The sequence below is a fragment of the Hoplias malabaricus genome, chromosome 18, assembly GCF_029633855.1.
Source record: "Hoplias malabaricus isolate fHopMal1 chromosome 18, fHopMal1.hap1, whole genome shotgun sequence".
NCBI lineage: Eukaryota > Metazoa > Chordata > Actinopteri > Characiformes > Erythrinidae > Hoplias > Hoplias malabaricus.
The window spans coordinates 4,711,890-4,731,293 of record NC_089817.1 but is presented as its reverse complement, the minus strand read 5'-3'; positions in this window follow the sequence as shown (position 1 = coordinate 4,731,293).

The following is a 19,404-nucleotide window of genomic DNA, read 5'->3' as shown; positions in this document are numbered from 1 at the left end:
CTGTGTCTGCATGGGTTTCCTCCGGGTGCTCCGGTTTCCTCCCACAGTCCAAAAACATAAGTTGGTAGGTGGATTGGCGACTCCATAGTGTCCGTAGGTGTGAGTGTGTGAATGTGTGTGTGTCTGTGTTGCCCTGTGAAGGACTGGCGCCCCCTCCAGGGTGTATTCCTGCCTTGCGCCCAATGATTCCAGGAAGGCTCTGGACCCACCGCGACCCTGAATTGGATAAGGGTTACAGATAATGAATGAATTAATGTTTTTCATTGGACAGTGACAATTTATACTTTAAAATAACAGCTTCAAAATCATTGTGACTGGCATAGGACCTCTGCTGTTGCTAATCAAGTCTCAGCACCGCAGAAACTGCACTATGTAACTTCTGTAGGAGCATAGGTAACCTGTCCAAATGTTTTTTTTTTTTTTTATACAGTGTGCACACTCCTGTTTCAGGCCTTCCCTGTAGAATGAGCCGAACAATAACCCCAGGTTACGTTAATCCTGTGGGAATTGACATGTGAGGGAACATTCCGGAATGTCTCATAGTAAACAAGGTTTTTTATGCATGTTTTTTTTTTGCAGGAATGGAGGTGCTGGAGGAGGCCTTTAGTGGCGTAAAACAGAGGAGTAATTCAAGTGCGAAGAGAAACTCAGGTGTTGAACGATGCACCACACTTAGATCCAGAAGACGCCTTAAAAGATCAGAGGAAGAAAACTTCTGACAGCTGTAGGTATGTTGTTTTTTTGCACAGTAGCAGCTACAGATGTGTTAGGAACATGTTTCCTACTCATTATGTTTCTACCTTTAAATAGTTTATAATAATTGTTATACGAAGTTTTTTTTAAAGACTAGAAGATGAGGTCTTTGAGGGCTGGGTATTTTTGGTCATTGGACAGTTCTCTCAGGCCATGTGTAAAGTGAGTAGACGCTCCCATCTCTCCACTGTGAATCCATCATAAACATTACTGACATCCTCTGGTAAAAGTGAGATTACCCCATCTCCTGGTGAAAAACTGATCCCATCCAAATAGGGCTTAGCACATAATCAATAACCATCTGAATCCTTCAGCTACAAATTCATTAAGTCTTTCCACACATTTCTTTCTTTTTTAGAGTGGTCCCTGCTCTTCGTTAAGGTGGAACAGTTTGTCAGTGAGCTTTAAACATGAACAGAACTTCACCACGTAGCTGACCACTGCAGTCAGCCATCTGGACGACAAGGTCTGCGTTCAGTGTTTGTGAAAATGATCATCATAAATCATCTGATCCTCTCAGTCCTCTCATTTACACTGTGAATCAAGCCCTTGTTGTTCAGTGTTGTCTCAAATGGCTGTCAATAATGATGAAGGCTTGTTTGTTAAAATTCACACTAAGTCATAGCGTGTGTTAAAACCCATTTAAGCGTGTGTGTGTGTGTGTGTGTGTGTGTGTGTGAGAGAGAGAGAGAGAGAGAGAGAGAGAGAGAGAGAGATAGAGATGATAATGAAGAGCTGGCTGCAGTTAGAGTGGGTTGAGCGATGTTTTGATGATTTGGTAGTTTTTATAGGAGCTATTTGAGCTATTTGGGTGACTATTGACTTGCAGACTCTTATAGTGATATTAGCCTCTCAGCTCCAGCACTAAAACTAATTTGGACAACAAACAAGTCTCGGCTGATTGACTACGTCTGGGCCAAGTGAAAAACTGTAAAAATGTGAACAATTCTTTTAAACTCAGAGCCTAAAAAATCATACAGTCATTCACTATTGTCTGTAACTCTTATCCAGTTCAGGTTCACGGTTGGTTCGGCGCATACCCAGAATCATTGGGCACAAAGCAGGAACACAGAGTGTCCTTCACAGGGCAACACACACTCACACATTCACACCTACGGACACTTTTGAGTCACCAATCCACCTACCAACGTGTGTTTTTGGACTGTGGGAGGAAACCGGAGCACCCAGAGGAAACCCACACAGACACAGGGAGAACAAACCAGACTCCTCACAGACAGTCACCCGGAGGAAACCCACGCAGACACAGGGAGAACACACCACACTCCTCACAGACAGTCACCCGGAGGACACCCACGCAGACACAGGGAGAACACACCACACTCCTCACAGACAGTCACCCGGAGGAAACCCACGCGGACAAAGAGAGAACACACCACACTCCTCACAGAGAGTCACCCGGAGGAAAGCCACGCAGACACAGGGAGAACACACCACACTCCTCACAGACAGTCACCCGGAGGAAACCCACGCAGACACAGAGAGAACACACCACACTCCTCACAGAGAGTCACCCGGAGGAAACCCACGCAGACACAGGGAGAACACACCACACTCCACACTATTTACTCTCCTTAGCCACCATCTATTGTTGATCATCTTAGAAATAGAAACAGTGGTCTTCTATGATATACATATATGACCTAAAGGCTACATTTCCCCACTCATCTTCCACAAGTGAACACAGTTCTGGGTCCTAATGAAACCTCTGTGACCTGCATTGGTCAAAAAAACACAAGCGTTCTCCCTCTGTTTAAACAGCCCTGTTCAGAATGACCCGTTTCAGCGCCTGTTCCTTTAAATGATAACGAGCCACACGTAGTTCACCCCGACCCTAGTGCACAGCAGTGAGGAGCAGACACTCTTGTCTTTACATGCTCAAATAAAGCACTGTGATTGGAGAGACTCAGATGACCAGGAGAATCAGAACAGCTTGCCTTACGCGACCCACAGAAAACTGACTGGGTGGTCTTTTTTCACAGTTTGTGGGTTGGTGGACTTCAGGTGATTAAATTCTATGCAAATGTGTTAAAGAACTTTTTTAAATACATTTTAAGAAAGAATGCCTGTTTCAGATTTAAAAATGTTATCTCAGAACTACTGCAAAATAATGTCAGTCAGGCCACAGGAAGTTAATTGATGGCCATTTTGTGCACTAATTTAATGTCCACAGTTCAATAAGCACTACAGTTTATAGACGCCTGGCTCCTGTCACAAACACTTTGGCCTCACCTAAACTTTAAAAATGGCTGAAAAAAAGTATTTTCATCAAAAAGTAGCAAGATATTCTACAAACTTGTCTCCTAAATATTCATAAATATTCATCCTCATACCTAATATATAACTCCCAGTGAAGTGGCAAGACTCTGCAGCTCTCTTGACCAATTAGTCCATGTGTCTGAGCTGCTCTGCACTTGAAAGAGTTGCAGAGTAACTAAAAACAGCCAAAAAAAAAAAATAGTGCAGGACGCCTGGCACAAACAAGCAACAAGGAAACCAAGGTCACTCATAACATACAATTATTTCAGGACCATGTTGCTATTTTTCAACTGCTGTAAATACAGCCGCCACAGACCAGTGACCTCTGGATATCCGGACGTGGATTCTAAACGTACAGAGCTCTGGTTATTTTGGCCAGGTAAATGTACTGGCTTCTTCATAACAGTTGTTTCAAATTGTCCCCTACACTAGAAACACGGGGAGATGCAGCTGCCAAATGGTTGAGCCGATTCTGAATTCATGACGGTGGTGTTGTCATAACCCAGAGCTTAGTTACACTCATGTGGCTGAATGCAATCAAATCCTCACTGTTCTAATATCTATCACAAAGGAGAGTATGTACCCTGTATGCACGCTCGATTTTGTGATTCAGGCCTACAACGTGCATTTTTGAAAGTGCTTTTAGGGTTTGGAAAACATTAAAGGTGTCAGCTGATGCCACAGATATTATAAACACTGTAAATACAATGGAATGTATAGAATGGGCTTTTTAGCTCCTCGCTAGGCTCGGTTGCACCTGGGTCTTCAGGTATTCAGGGCACAAAGGCTTGAGTGTGAGGTAAATTATTCAGAAAAGCACGCTGTACGCTGCCGACCAAATCGCCAAATGATGAAGGCCCAGGCGAGGGCTACTTCAGGGGAAAAGGTTTAAACACGGCTTCACATCAAAGTAAATAAATACATCCCCATCCACCTTCTGAAATGAACATACGTAAAGTCATGAATATTAGATCCCTGCTTAAATGACCCAAAACTCTCAACACACACACACACACAAGAAAAGTGTTTTCATGCATTGTGGGGACTTCTATACATATCCATCTGTGACAGTACTTTAACCCTAACTTTACCCTGATCCTAACCCTAGCTCTAAATTTAAAACATGTCTTCATCTTAAATATTAATGATTTACGTTGTGAGGACCACAAGGAAGGGTGGTTCCCACAATGTGAGTGTAAAAACACGTTTTGGTCCCCACAATGTCACCTATACCTGGTACACAAGCACACAATCTCTCTTACAAACACTCACACCCAGCATCCGTCACCATCCTGTAGAGACCGACCTAATCCCGGAGCCCAGTGTCTAGAGAGAGGCATTGGGCTGAGGAACAGTGGAACTGTGCTCTCTGGAGTGATGGAGCTCCACCCAGTGCCTTTGGATTGAGTTGGAGTGGTGTTTGTGGTCAAGACCTGACCTCACTAATGTTTCTGAGGCTGAAGGCCATCAAGCCCTCACTGCAATGTTTCAGCATCCAGGGTTAAGTCTTCCCAGGAGATTAGTAGCTGGTACTGTGCATAATTCACATCATAAATATTAATAGCCTGCCTTTTTAAGTCTTATGTAAACCAGAATGCACACAAACACAAAAACAAACACACACACACACACACACATCCACACAGCATCCGTCAGCGCCCTGCAGAGAGCGAGCTAACACCACAACCCAGCGACGGAGGCTCAGATCCGAGGCCTGTCCCGAATGTGACGGCTCCTACAAAGGGCAAAGCAAATCCCCCCAGTGTGAGAGAACAGCACCTGTTTCTCCCTGACTCTGACCTCTCTCTGAACCGCAGCAGAACCAGCTGCTTCTCTCCCCTCGCCGCCCGCAGCCGACTAATCTCCAGCTATTCCGACCATCCCAGATTGTAATGGATGACTTCTAACATGCAAAAGTAGAGCAGCAACTTTCAATGACATAAAGCGTGAGCGGATCAGGTTTGGGGAAGTTGAGTTGTGTACAGAGAGGATAACGTGATATTAATACCCATCTCCTAGTCCAAATATCAGTTATATCCGACTTTCTGGAATTCCGTGGAATGCTGTGTATCTGGAAACCAATGTGTTATTAAACTGGGACATAATCAATGCTGAGAATCCAGGAAAAAAAGTATCTGGAAAAATGTATTTTTTGCTCATGGGCTCCCCCTGCAGTTGTGGAGTGTAATTCATTTTCATAGCACTGTCCTAAAAATAAGGGGTAGTCTTCTACCCACCTCCAAACGTTACATAGTGCAGTTTCTGCAGTGCTGAGCCTGGAGTAGCAACAACAGAGTCTCTATTCACCATATTACAGCTCAGTGAAGCATCACCGTGATTTTTAAGGTAAAATACGACCTAGTGTTGCTTTAAAGAAAACCAGAATCCTTCACATGGAACTGTGACATGAAGGTGACTTGTTTGATCCCCATGTCTGGGAAAGTGTGGGAACGGTGCTGTATCCTCCATCAACATCCACAGCTGACGTGCCCTTGAGCAAGGCACCTTACACCTTACAACCAACTGTGCCCCAGGGGCTGGGTTGGTTGCCCTTTACTTTATGTATGTGTGTGTGTGTGTGTGTGTGTGTGTGTGTGTGTTCCCTGCCACAGATGGGTTAAATGCAGAGGCACAAATATGTTGTACTTCCGCATGGATGGAGCACACAGTTGTGGAGGAGGGAGGACTGCGGTGGGAGCACTGAGATATCAGGTGTGACTGTGTGGCTGTTGCAAATACTTTAAAAGGCACAGGCATCATGTAGAAAACAGAATTTGCGTAGGGCTCTAGGGAGGTTAGGACCAGCTCTGGGGTCCACACACCAGTTTGAAGTTGACTAACAGTGCAGCCGACTGTAAATAAATTTCAAATTAAATTGTATTTAGCGATTTAATGACCATTATTGATAATTCAGTTTGCAGGTCATCAATAAGGAGTCCCTGCCCTGCCAGGGGTGGAATTTATTCACTAGACAATGTAATTAGCAGTGTTATTAACTGACTAACAGAAGGATGTGTATCTAGATATTGTAAATGGACAGAGGTACAGGGCAGTACTCTCATGCTTTACCCGACATACACACCGAGGGAGTTTGAGTCATCAGCAAAACAACAGCTAGGAACGTTCCAGGCTGAAACATAAATAGAAAAAGACAGAAAAAGCCAAAGGTTCCAGGCATTTGAATTTGTCCATCATCAAAATACAGACACTTTACCGTAATTAAATCACAAAAGAGTTTAGAAATAGAAGCTCTCAGACTAATTCAAGCTCCTCAGATGGTTCTGAACCTTGGTGGAAAAGCACTAATGAGATCATGACTGACAGCCTGCGAGGGAAACAGACCCAGTAACCTCTTTACTTCTCTGCGTGAGTAATCTTTAAGTTCTCTCCAGTTCACTGCTGGCTTTCTCCTTTCCCTGCATCCTGCTGCACAGATAACCGCCATTAATTCATCCATCCATTTTCTCTAAAATGGCTCTTATAGGTTCTGCACTGGATTTATAAGGTTACAGGCATCTCCCAGCTGTGCTGTAAAAGGCGTCCCACGCATCGAGAGAGAGAGAGAGAGAGAGAGAGAGAGAGAGAGAGAGAGAGAGAGAGAGAGAGAGAGAGAGAGAGTAGAGAATACACAGGAGACATGCTTCTATTTTTTAAACAGACATAGCATCCATCCATTTCAACCCATCCATCCATCCATTTAAGCAGCTATCAATCCACCTCACTATGAATTTGTACAGATTTGACTCTAAGACCAGGATTTGTACAATGGGTACGAAGAATAGCTTCCACCTCATGGGTGTCAACATGAGTATCGGTTACTTAGCCAACAGGAAAAGTCAGCCTTAACCCTCATCATAACCATAACTACCACCACCAACTATCTAACAATAACCCCTACCATAACTACAACCATAAATCCCCATTCATTCATTCATTATCTGTAACCCTTATCCACACTCACACCTACGGATACTTTTTTGAGTCGCCAATCCACCTACCAACGTGTGTTTTTGGACTGTGGGAGGAAACCGGAGCCCTCGGAGGAAACCCATGCGGCTTATTTTTACACCCAATACAAATATAAACCTAACCCTAGTTCTAACCATTAACCGAATCTTAACCGAATCCTAAAGCTCCAGCTTGTTAAATAACTTGTTTAATGTTCTGCAACAACAGTTCACAGCACTGTGTCTATAATCCTTCTTCATGTACCTAACAAGGAGTTTGCATTGATTTAGTGAAACAGCGCCCCCAGTGGTTAGGAGTTTGATTAGGGAATGTAAGTTATCCATAAATCATAGCATAGAAATGTTAGATATGTGCCCAGTTTTCTGGGCCAAGGTGGAGTTAAATGACAAAACAAGACTACTACCAAACAGAGATAAACAAAGACCTAAACACTAAACAAAGACAGAGGAGAACCTAGAAACTGACACTGGACTAAGACCGAGAATAAACACTAAACAAGACTAAGCAGGGAACAGATCAAGACCAAGATACACATAAAATGACAGGTCAGGGCTTATATTCCCATTCAGGGAAAGGAGAGACACATGTAAACAACAGTCACATGACACAAACGAGGGGGAGTGTCGAGAGATCAGGAAAGACACCTGTAAGATTAGTCACATGACACAGAAGGAGGTGTGGCAGGAGATCACATGAAGAGTCACAAGCACATGGTTGACTTAAACAAACACAGAGCACATGGTGGAAAAAAAAAAAAAAAAACATGACAAAGCACAGAACCAGGATAGAACTCAAAGGACAGAGAGTCAAAGTGTGACAGCAAGCATGGCTGTAGTAAGTTATGGTGTTTAAAAAAATAATTAAGCATAATGTTAAATTCTGATTCAAAGTAAAGTGGGTTTCTGTGTCAAAAAAGTAAAGCAGCAAAGTTAGAGAAGGCAAAGCTACAAATGCAGTGCTCATTTCTATATCTTTGTCCTTGTAAACTTCTTGTTCTTCGAGACAATGTTGAATGTCTGTGTTGTTCAAAACAAATATCAGCAATTTCTCACTTGCTCGTAAGTTGTTTGCGGTGGGAACTCTGCTGCGATACATGGTACATTGAACCCAGCAGAGATCACATCATACAGACTCCTCTTCAGACAGCTGCAGCCCACTGTGTATTCATTATACTTTAGACCTCCAGTCTTCTCCGTCAGTGGGTGGTTCCATTTAAGCACAGCACCATTAGACTGTGCCTTTCTTTTTCAGGTCGCACAGTAAATCTGAGTGGTTCGAGCCTTGTTTTTTCTCACATATCGACATCTTGACATCTCCATCTTGAGACGGAGACGATGCGACTCTCAGGTAAGCAACACTAAGTGTGGTGCTCGCAGCAAAGCGAGGGAAATAACACACAGATGGACGTCTTGAAAATAATCGCGAGAGAAATTCTCTCTCTCTGTGGCTCTCTGAAGTGCGATTGTGAAATCGTTCCCCCCAACATTATTGGCAATTTGCAAGATGCCCGAGCACATTCTTCTATTTTTCCAATTTCAATTCTCCAATGAAAGCCACATAATTCACATTACATGAATCTCTGCCATTTCCCCCTTGACAAAAGCCTCCCATTCATGCTCGCGATTTGACAGTCCATGAATCAGACACAATATGCCGTTCCCCTTGTTGTACGGCGTGTTTTCAGATAAGGCCGGCTGCCGAGAGCCAGAGCGAGCGTGGGTTTTGTGCTACAGCAGAATGAGCACCGACTATGACATTATCCACATCTATTGCCTCTTTAAAGGGGGAGAAACGCTGGCGAATCAGGTGGCTTTCTAACGAGCACACAGCCAAGCATGAAGTGGAGGAGAGTGTAATTGAAAAGTGGATAAGGCCGCGTGTCGAGGCTGGACACTGCTCTGAGAAAAGGCAAATCAAAGATGAGGGCCGTGGAGTAATTCTAGGCCTGAGATGAGGTGTCAAGAGGGGAAGCAATATCCATGAAAACAAATCTGCAGAGTCAAAGACAATAGCTCGGTCTGGAGCCAAAAGCCAGCTAATGAAAACAGATTGAATGACACTGAGGATTTGCACCTGGGGAACTGACAGGCCAGATGGATAGCCATCCAACACACTGCTGGAGCAATAAGTTCAGCCGCAACAAATGCCTCTCTCTCCTTCCTGACTATGCATGTGACAAGACACATTGGCGGAAAGCATTATGCTAATCTTCAGGCTAAACCAGTCGTTGGCAGCGCTGGTGTAGCTCTTCCATGCTCTGTTTTCTCTTCTTTTCTCTACTATGGCAGTAACTTAATGCCCAGTGTAAGCATTGTCCTGAAATGACAATGTCAATGAAGCTCACACACATTTGGATCTTCTATAGCAGTGTTACTCAAGGTGTAAACTCAAGCAATTTCATACGGACCAACAGCAAAACATCAGAGAAGACAAATTGGTAAAACTTTCTTTGAAGCCCGTATTTTTAAGCCTTTATGAGTGCAGTTATAACTCTTTGTTATTTGGTTATAATTTTTGTAACCACATCTATAAACGACTTGACTTGGAGTAGGAAAGAAACAACACGACATGACTTGGAAACTAAACGAAACGAATGACCGATACATGGAAGTGACACAAGGGAGCTTAAATACATGAACAGACGAGACACACCTGAAACAGATAATGAGGACGGCGGACAAGGAGGCGGAACAAAGGCGGGACAAGGGCGGAGACATGGACAACAACAAACAGAGCCATGTGCTGAGAGAGCACATGGCAGGGAAAACAGACATGACAGGACGAGGGCATGACAAAAACGTCTTAATTTAGTGCTTCAAGTGTTATTCCACTTTTTTTATATAATATTTAATAATATAAACCCCCTATCACTTTATTTGAAGCACTTTTCATTCTTCATTCTCAGATACACAGGGTATAAACATTTACTGTGGGAATATGGAGAAAACAATCCAAAAATCCTAAAAAGTGCCATCAGTTCTCACCAAAAAACACTGGTATATTCAAAAACACCATTTTGGGGAACCAGGTTCTGACTTCCATTTTTTTTTTCTGTAGAAATTTAAAACACTTTTTTCCATGCCCTCACAGGGGCTCCACACACTTAACCGGTCTGGACCTTCTACTTTATGGAGATTTGATCAGTAGACCCCTGTGATTCATATCTGAATACAGCTGGTCTCTGACGTTATGCAAAGATCTCTTTTGAAGATTTTTTTTGAAGAGTGTTTCTCTAACACACCTGATCTAAACCCTCCTGAGTCTGATAGTTGAAACTGAATCATATGTGAGAGCAAGCTACATATTAACTCACACACTACAGATGCTCAGGGACTCCAGATAAGCAGATCTTCATCATGTTGGACTGTTTCCATGTTTGAATACCTGGTTTGGTGCAAAGTTGTTGTGCAGCACCATGGGATATGTCTATTTTTTTCCTGTCTATAAAGCCCTTAGCAGGGATTCACATTTAATATATTGATATTTGCTGAAATTTACTGCACCGAAGAGGGGGGTGGTCTTTGTGATCCTTGGCACATTTTGTCTGCCAGCTCTATGATATCAAACAGGCATGTAATAGCCTTTTACCCTCCAGCAGGATTCCCAATGATTTTTGGTTCAGTTTTCTTCAGAGAGACGGTTTAGGCTAATGCTAACACAGGATTACTGAGAAGATACCAGTGTAGCTGCCTCCCTCTATTAGACTTTGGCAATAACCCCTCAAGATGAGATCAATCAAGAAAAGAGTTAACACAGACAGAGCCTCGACTCAGAATCAGTAACCGTACGGCCCTGGACTTGATATAACCGAGGGGGAAAATCAATAGCAAGGAGTCTAAACAAGAAAATAAAAAGATCAGCTACACCGCTCCGTATTTATTCTCTCTGCCTGGATCAAAGGGCACGTGTGGAGGCATTTCCAAGAAGGAACCCAATATCGCTGATGGAACAAATTTGTGGGCAGAGCAAAATGTTGGAACGGAGCTATAGCCCAGAATAAAAGAGATCATTCATGCTAATAAAAGTGAGAGATCCGTTTTATCCCTTGTCATACTTCACTTTAAGCGAGTCCTCCATTAAAACTTTCCGCTGTGAAATTGCCCGGAGCAGGCCGTGGGCAGTATTAATATTCCGAATTAAAAACCAAAAGAATAGTTGCAGGTGGCACCCAGGAGCGCTATATTGCACAGGAGGGGACGATAACATCATTTCACTCTACCTTACAGCTCAGACTTTAGATAGAACCCCACCTTTAACGATACAAACCTGTCGGCTGGTGATGTATGGCACAGAATCTAGTTAATGTTATTAAATTAAAAACAATAAAGCAGTGATAATGTCCTGGGAAGCATTTTAACAACTTGATTACATTTTACTTATATAAAAGAAACAGGAACAATATCTGCTAAGTAGCTCTGTAGTTTCTCCTTAATATTGCTTTAGTTCCTCTTTAATATCTCTGTAGTGTCTCTTTAACATCTCAGTAGCCTTAATATCTCTTTAGTGTCTCGTTAATATTTCTGTAGTGTCTCTTTTATATCTCTGTAGTTCCACCTTAAGACCTCTGTAGTGTCTCTTTAATATATCTGTAGTGTCTCCTTAATATCTCAGCTGTTCCACATTAATATCTATGTAGTGTTTCATTAATATTTCTGTAATGTCTCTTTAAAATCTCAATAGCCTTAATATCTCTTTAGTGTCTCGTTAATATTTCTGTAGTGTCTCATTTATATCTCTGTAGTTCCACCTTAAGACCTCTGTAGTGTCTCTTTAATATATCTGTAGTGTCTCTTTAATATCTCAGCTGTTCCACATTAATATCTATGTAGTGTTTCATTAATATTTCTGTAATGTCTCTTTAAAATCTCAATAGTCTTAATATCTCTTTAGTGTCTCGTTAATATTTCTGTAGTGTCTCTTTTATATCTCTATAGTTCCACCTTAAGACCTCTGTAGTGTCTCTTTAATATATCTGTAGTGTCTCCTTAATATCTCAGCTGTTCCACATTAATATCTATGTAGTGTTTCATTAATATTTCTGTAATGTCTCTTTAAAATCTCAGTAGCCTTAATATCTCTTCGGTGTCTCGTTAATATTTCTGTAGTGTCTCTTTTATATCTCTGTAGTTCCACCTTAAGACCTCTGTAGTGTCTCTTTAACATTTCTGTAGTGTCTCCTTAATATATCTGTAGTATCTCTTTAATATCTCAGTTGTTCCACATTAATATCTGTGTAGTGTTTCATTAATATTTCTGTAATGTCTCTTTAAAATCTCAATAGCCTTAATATCTCTTTAGTGTCTCGTTAATATTTCTGTAGTGTCTCTTTTATATCTCTGTAGTTCCACCTTAAGACCTCTGTAGTGTCTCTTTAATATATCTGTAGTGTCTCCTTAATATCTCAGCTGTTCCACATTAATATCTATGTAGTGTTTCATTAATATTCCTGTAATGTCTCTTTAAAATCTCAGTAGCCTTAATATCTCTTCAGTGTCTCGTTAATATTTCTGTAGTGTCTCTTTTACATCTCTGTAGTTCCACCTTAAGACCTCTGTAGTGTCTCTTTAACATTTCTGTAGTGTCTCCTTAATATATCTGTAGTATCTCTTTAATATCTCAGTTGTTCCACATTAATATCTATGTAGTGTTTCATTAATATTTCTGTAATGTCTCTTTAAAATCTCTAGTTCCACATTAAAATCTCTGTAGTGTCTCTTTAACATCTCAGTAGCCTTAATATATCTTTAGTGTCTCATTAATATTTCTGTAGTGTCTTTTTTATATCTCTGTAGTGTCTCCTTAATATCTCAGCTGTTCCACATTAATATCTATGTAGTGTTTCATTAATATTTCTGTAATGTCTCTTTAAAATCTCAGTAGCCTTAATATTTCTTTAGTGTCTCGTTAATATTTCTGTAGTGTCTCTTTTATATCTCTGTAGTTCCACCTTAAGACCTCTGTAGTGTCTCTTTAACATTTCTGTAGTGTCTCCTTAATATATCTGTAGTGTCTCCTTAATATCTCAGTTGTTCCACATTAATATCTGTGTAGTGTTTCATTAATATTTCTGTAGTGTCTCATTTATATCTCTGTAGTTCCACCTGAAGACCTCTGCAGTGTCTCTTTAACATTTCTGTAGTATCTCTTTAATATCTCAGTTGTTCCACATTAATATCTATGTAGTGTTTCATTAATGTTTCTGTAATGTCTCTTTTATATTACTGTAGTCCCACCTTAAGACCTCTGTAGTTTCTCTTTAACATTTATGTAGTGTCTCCTTAATATCTCTGTAGTGTCTCCTTAATATCTCTGTAGTGTCTCCTTAATATCTCAGTTGTTCCACATTAATATCTATGTAGTGTTTCATTAATATTTCTGTAAAGTCTCTTTAAAATCTCTAGTTCCACTTTAAAATCTCTGTAGTGCCCCTTTAATATCTCTGTGGATTCTCGTTCATGTTTGTGGAGGTGAGTAAAGCTGTTGTCTAAAGCTATTTCTCCCAAAGTTTCCTGAGCCACCAACGAGCCACTTTTGAGCAACCAGAGTTTCCTCTTTGTTCCATTCTGTGATTATATTTGGGATTACTATGACACATGTTAATGTAGATGAAGATAATTCAGAAGTTTTGTCCCAGTTCTGTCCCCGTCTTGCCTCTGAATAGCTGCTTGGGGAAATCACCATATGGCTCTGGCGCTGGAAAACTTCTCCAACACATTCTGCCATACAACAGATTGCCTGGTGTGTGAAGTAGTGGCCATGCACACACCAGATTGTCTGCTACACTATGTCAAACAGTGACAAGAAAGTGGGAAAGCAGACCAATGTTCGTTTCCTATGGGAATGCAACTAATTACACTCTCACGTGGCCTTGGAATCATCCCGGCATGTGGCGACCCTGGGATCAGATCAGGAATCCCCGCTGGAGGGCACAAAACTGCACTGTTTACAGGCTGCTCCTTCATCTGGTGATCATTTGAAAGTTTCCGTATGAAAATACACTCCATGTTTTTGCACATATTTAACAATTAACCTTGCTGCCCCCTCCCCACCCCTCCTCCTCCCATGGAGCATGTGCCTCCAGACGTCTGTCCCTTCAGACACTTTGATTCATTATTTCATACGCGGCTCTTTGACACAAGAGGATCATTCTGTTGGTTATTGATGTTTGTAAACAGAGGAAGCGATCAGTGATTATTTGACTAGATGACAGTTCCGAGGATTTGTATAACGTGTAATGAATGTCTGGCAACCTAGCATAACATTTCAACCTTAAACTCCCCTTACCAAACCCTAACCAAGGACAGTGCCAGCATCAGATTCGAATATGTCAGCTATTGCTCTCAGAAAATGAAACGCTGGACCTGCCAAGAAATCCTAGACTTTCAGAGACGTCTGAAAATATCGATATCAGTATGATGTAATTTGAGGATGTAATCATACATTTTAGCACAAACCTTCCTCCCTGCTGCCGAAGTGGAATCGGTGTTGCAAGGCTTGATGTAATTCTCAGGATAAGACGCTGCAATTGTGTCCTGAATCTTACTTTTGTTTACCGGCGTCGCCCCAGGAGAGCCGGAGCCGGTACGTCCTTAATAAAAATAACACCACGTCCCACCGGAGGAAGCCCGACTCTTTTGTAGCTCAGTTACTGGAGCAGAAAGTAATTAATTGTATCATTAACATCTGCCTTGTAATTACGGAATGGTGCAGAGTGGCTTGGTGGCTGGGTCTCCAATGGCCTCTTACCACAGAGGAGGTACAGCTGCATAGAGAGAGAGAGAGAGAGAGAGAGAGAGAGAGAGATAGGCCCCACAGCACTGTGGTTCTGATCAAGTTATCATGATCACTGCAGGAAGCTTCACATTAGGATGTGTTATTAGTCTCCCAGCTGAACTGAACCCGGGCCTCGTATATAGAGCACCAACTCCCTGGCGCACCGTCCCTTTGTCCTAAAATTATCTCGCTGTCTCTCGGCGTGCCTTTCCTGAACGGCTCAGGGTCTGAAGGTGCAGTTTGTTTGGCTTATCCCATTGATTCGCCCTGTTTTTCCCTTATTCTTATAGCTGTACCTGAGAGAAAAGAATGAAATAACAGCGTGACCTCTGTGACTCAACTGTGTCTTTCCTTGCCCAGGGAATTAATTAGTTCCTGTTATCTGGACCTGCTGCGAAGACGCACCGGCAGGGCGTCTACACACGCGGGAGTCTAAAGACAAGTCAGCTTTAAAATGGTGTTGTCGCACGCGGTGACATTGATCAAAAACCTGGCGTGACACCGTAAACATGTACTTTTCCCGTATCTCTCTTGTGCACACACACACACACACAAACATCATAATTCAAACTTGTGCTGCATACAAAATGATGTTGCATTATACTAAACGCTGTCTCCGAGTGGGACCTTCACTGCTGTTAGTTTTAGAACAGAAACTTCCAGTGCCATTGTACTGTACAGACTCTATTCACCACGTGTTAAAGCCTTTGTTGGCTTTTACTTAAAGTGAATTCTGCTTGTGAAACTTGTATAAGCTTCATTAAAAACCATTGACCTAAAGTCACCCTGCCCAGGGCTAAGCTTGGGCTAAAGAGCTGTAAAGCCCCCAGCATTGTGTTGTGGAGCAGTGGAACTGCTTTCTCTGGAGTGACTGAGCTTCATTCGGTGACTCTGTTATGAAACGTAGAGGCATTTTTAATCCAGAACTTAATCATCCAACATCAGACATGATTTCACTAATGATCCCTTTAAATCCTCACAGAAATATTCCAACCTGTGCTTTAAAGCCATTCTTGAAGAGCAGAAGTTGTCAAATAGGGAGCAAACTATAAAGAAATGTTCTGACGGTGGTGGGGGTGAAGGTGTGATGGTGGGTCACTCGCTGGTTTGTCAGAGGTGCTGCTTATTGTATATAAGTTAACCCTTTCCTGGCAGAAGAAGCTGTGTGATGATGATGATGAAGATGATGATGAAGATGATGATGATGTGGCTGTGGTTGATTTTTGGAGCTGGGTGGTCACTTACATTCAAACTTATCAACATTATGACAACGTGGATCCATATATGATGGTTACCTCACATATTTTCTGAATTATCATCTCCTCAGATTGTGGGAACCGGGTGTATTATTTGGTTAGTTGTTATTTGTTTGCTTATTCATTCATTTATTCATTCATTCATTCATGTAAGCGCTTCATCCTGATCAGGGATACAGTGGGTCTGGAGCTTAGCCTGAATCACTGGGCTCACACTCACACCAGGGGATGATCTCACACACTCACCCAGTCACTCACACACTCACACCAGTGGATGGTCTCACACACTCACCCAGTCACTCACACACTCACACCAATGGATGGTCTCACACACTCACCCAGTCACGCACACCAGCGGGCAGTCTCACAGACTCTACCAGTCACTCACACACTCACACCAGCGGACAGTCTCACACACTCACCCAGTCACGCACACCAGCGGACAGTCTCACACACTCACCCAGTCACGCACACCAGCGGACAGTCTCACACACTCACCCAGTCACGCACACCAGTGGGCAGTCTCACACACTCACCCAGTCACACACACCAGCGGACAGTCTCACACACTCACCCAGTCACACACACCAGCGGACAGTCTCACACACTCACCCAGTCACTCACACCAGCGGACAATCTCACACATTCACCCAGCCACTCACACACTCACACCTGCGGACAGTCTCACACACTCACCCATTCACTCACGCCAGCGGACAGTCTCACACACTCACCCAGTCACACACACCAGCGGACAGTCTCACACACTCACCCAGTCACTCACACCAGCAGACAATCTCACACATTCACCCAGCCACTCACACACTCACACCTGCGGACAGTCTCACACACTCACCCATTCACTCACGCCAGCGGACAGTCTCACACACTCACCCAGTCACACACACCAGCGGACAGTCTCACACACTCACCCAGTCACTCACACCAGCAGACAATCTCACACATTCACCCAGCCACTCACACACTCACACCTGCGGACAGTCTCACACACTCACCCATTCACTCACGCCAGCGGACAATCTCACACATTCAGTCAGTCACTCACACACTCACACCTGGGGACAGTCTCACACATTCACCCATTCACTCACAGCTGCGGACAGTCTCACACACTCACCCAGTCACGCACACCAGCAGACAGTCTCACACACTCACCCAGTCACGCACACCAGCGGACAGTCTCACACACTCACCCAGTCACGCACACCAGCGGACAGTCTCACACACTCACCCAGTCACGCACACCAGTGGGCAGTCTCACACACTCACCCAGTCACACACACCAGCGGACAGTCTCACACACTCACCCAGTCACACACACCAGCGGACAGTCTCACACACTCACCCAGTCACTCACACCAGAGGACAATCTCACACATTCACCCAGCCACTCACACACTCACACCTGCGGACAGTCTCACACACTCACCCATTCACTCACGCCAGCGGACAGTCTCACACACTCACCCAGTCACACACACCAGCGGACAGTCTCACACACTCACCCAGTCACTCACACCAGCAGACAATCTCACACATTCACCCAGCCACTCACACACTCACACCTGCGGACAGTCTCACACACTCACCCATTCACTCACGCCAGCGGACAGTCTCACACACTCACCCAGTCACACACACCAGCGGACAGTCTCACACACTCACCCAGTCACTCACACCAGCAGACAATCTCACACATTCACCCAGCCACTCACACACTCACACCTGCGGACAGTCTCACACACTCACCCATTCACTCACGCCAGCGGACAATCTCACACATTCAGTCAGTCACTCACACACTCACACCTGGGGACAGTCTCACACATTCACCCATTCACTCACAGCTGCGGACAGTCTCACACACTCACCCAGTCACGCACACCAGCAGACAGTCTCACACACTCACCCAGTCACGCACACCAGCGGACAGTCTCACACACTCACCCAGTCACACACACCAGCGGACAGTCTCACACACTCACCCAGTCACGCACACCAGCGGACAGTCTCACACACTCACCCAGTCACACACACCAGCGGACAGTCTCACACACTCACCCAGTCACTCACACCAGCAGACAATCTCACACATTCACCCAGCCACTCACACACTCACACCTGCGGACAGTCTCACACACTCACCCATTCACTCACGCCAGCGGACAATCTCACACATTCAGTCAGTCACTCATACACTCACACCTGGGGACAGTCTCACACACTCACCCATTCACTCACACCTGCGGACAGTCTCACACACTCACCCAGTCATTCACACACTCACACCTGCAGATAGTCTTACACACTCACCCAGTCACTCACACCAGCAGACAGTCTCACACACTCACCCAGCCACTCTGACCAGTAGACAGTCTCACACACTCAGTCACTCACTCACTCTGACCGGCGGACAGTCTCACAAACTCAAACATCTGTTCTAAAATAAAGTGAAAAAGTGGTGAGTGGTTGAGTGTGTGACTGGGTGAGGCCATGTTTTTGCTTCATCCTTGTGCCCTTAAGGTCGTTCTATGTATCTTATTATTTAAATAATCATTTACACCATCCCCCTCTTTTCTGGCAGTGTGTGATCTTCCTGACCACTCTGTACTGGTCCACGTGTTTCAGTATTTACTGGCCATCACCTGTCAAGCACTTTCTCTGAAACTATGCAGCCACCAGTTTTCCTTTGAGTTGGATCTGTCTGTTACTTATTTATTCATAGCTAGCAGTCATTTTTTAGACGTGTAAAAGCTTTTTTTTTGTGGGCGATGGTGGTGATGGGGACTGGGGGGGAAAGTAAGCCTGTACTACATCTTATTCTAATCTACAGCAGTGCCGACTCTGCCAGATGCTATCATCTCCACATAACTCATCCTGTCATCTCACGCAAATTCTCACCACCCGCACAGCGCAGCAGACGAAACTCACTTTGCCCTTAAAAGCCGCCCAGTGAGAAAACGCTGCCAGCTTATCTTGTCTTTCGTCGAGAAACATTCATCGGAATAAGTGGAAACGAACCTGGTGGCCTTCTATCGGCCCGAAAAATAAGAGAAGATCCCTGTAATTAGAGGAAACACAGCTTTGGCAAATTACATTAATTGCCCGCTGTTCTTGTTTAGACAAGCATCAGAAATGGGCTGCCAGTCCTGGAGCTCTCAGAGCTGACACTTATTAAAAACAGGTGCACACTATCTGCTTTGTGCATCCCTTATTTTTCCTGTCCATGGCATCATCATTGCAGCACATTGCCACTGGCTGGAAACTTGTTCCTGACACTTGGAGCAGGAACAGGAACCCAACTCGGCTCTGGTAATCTCCCAGTCTTTAGCACCTGTCCCCCCCCACCACCCCC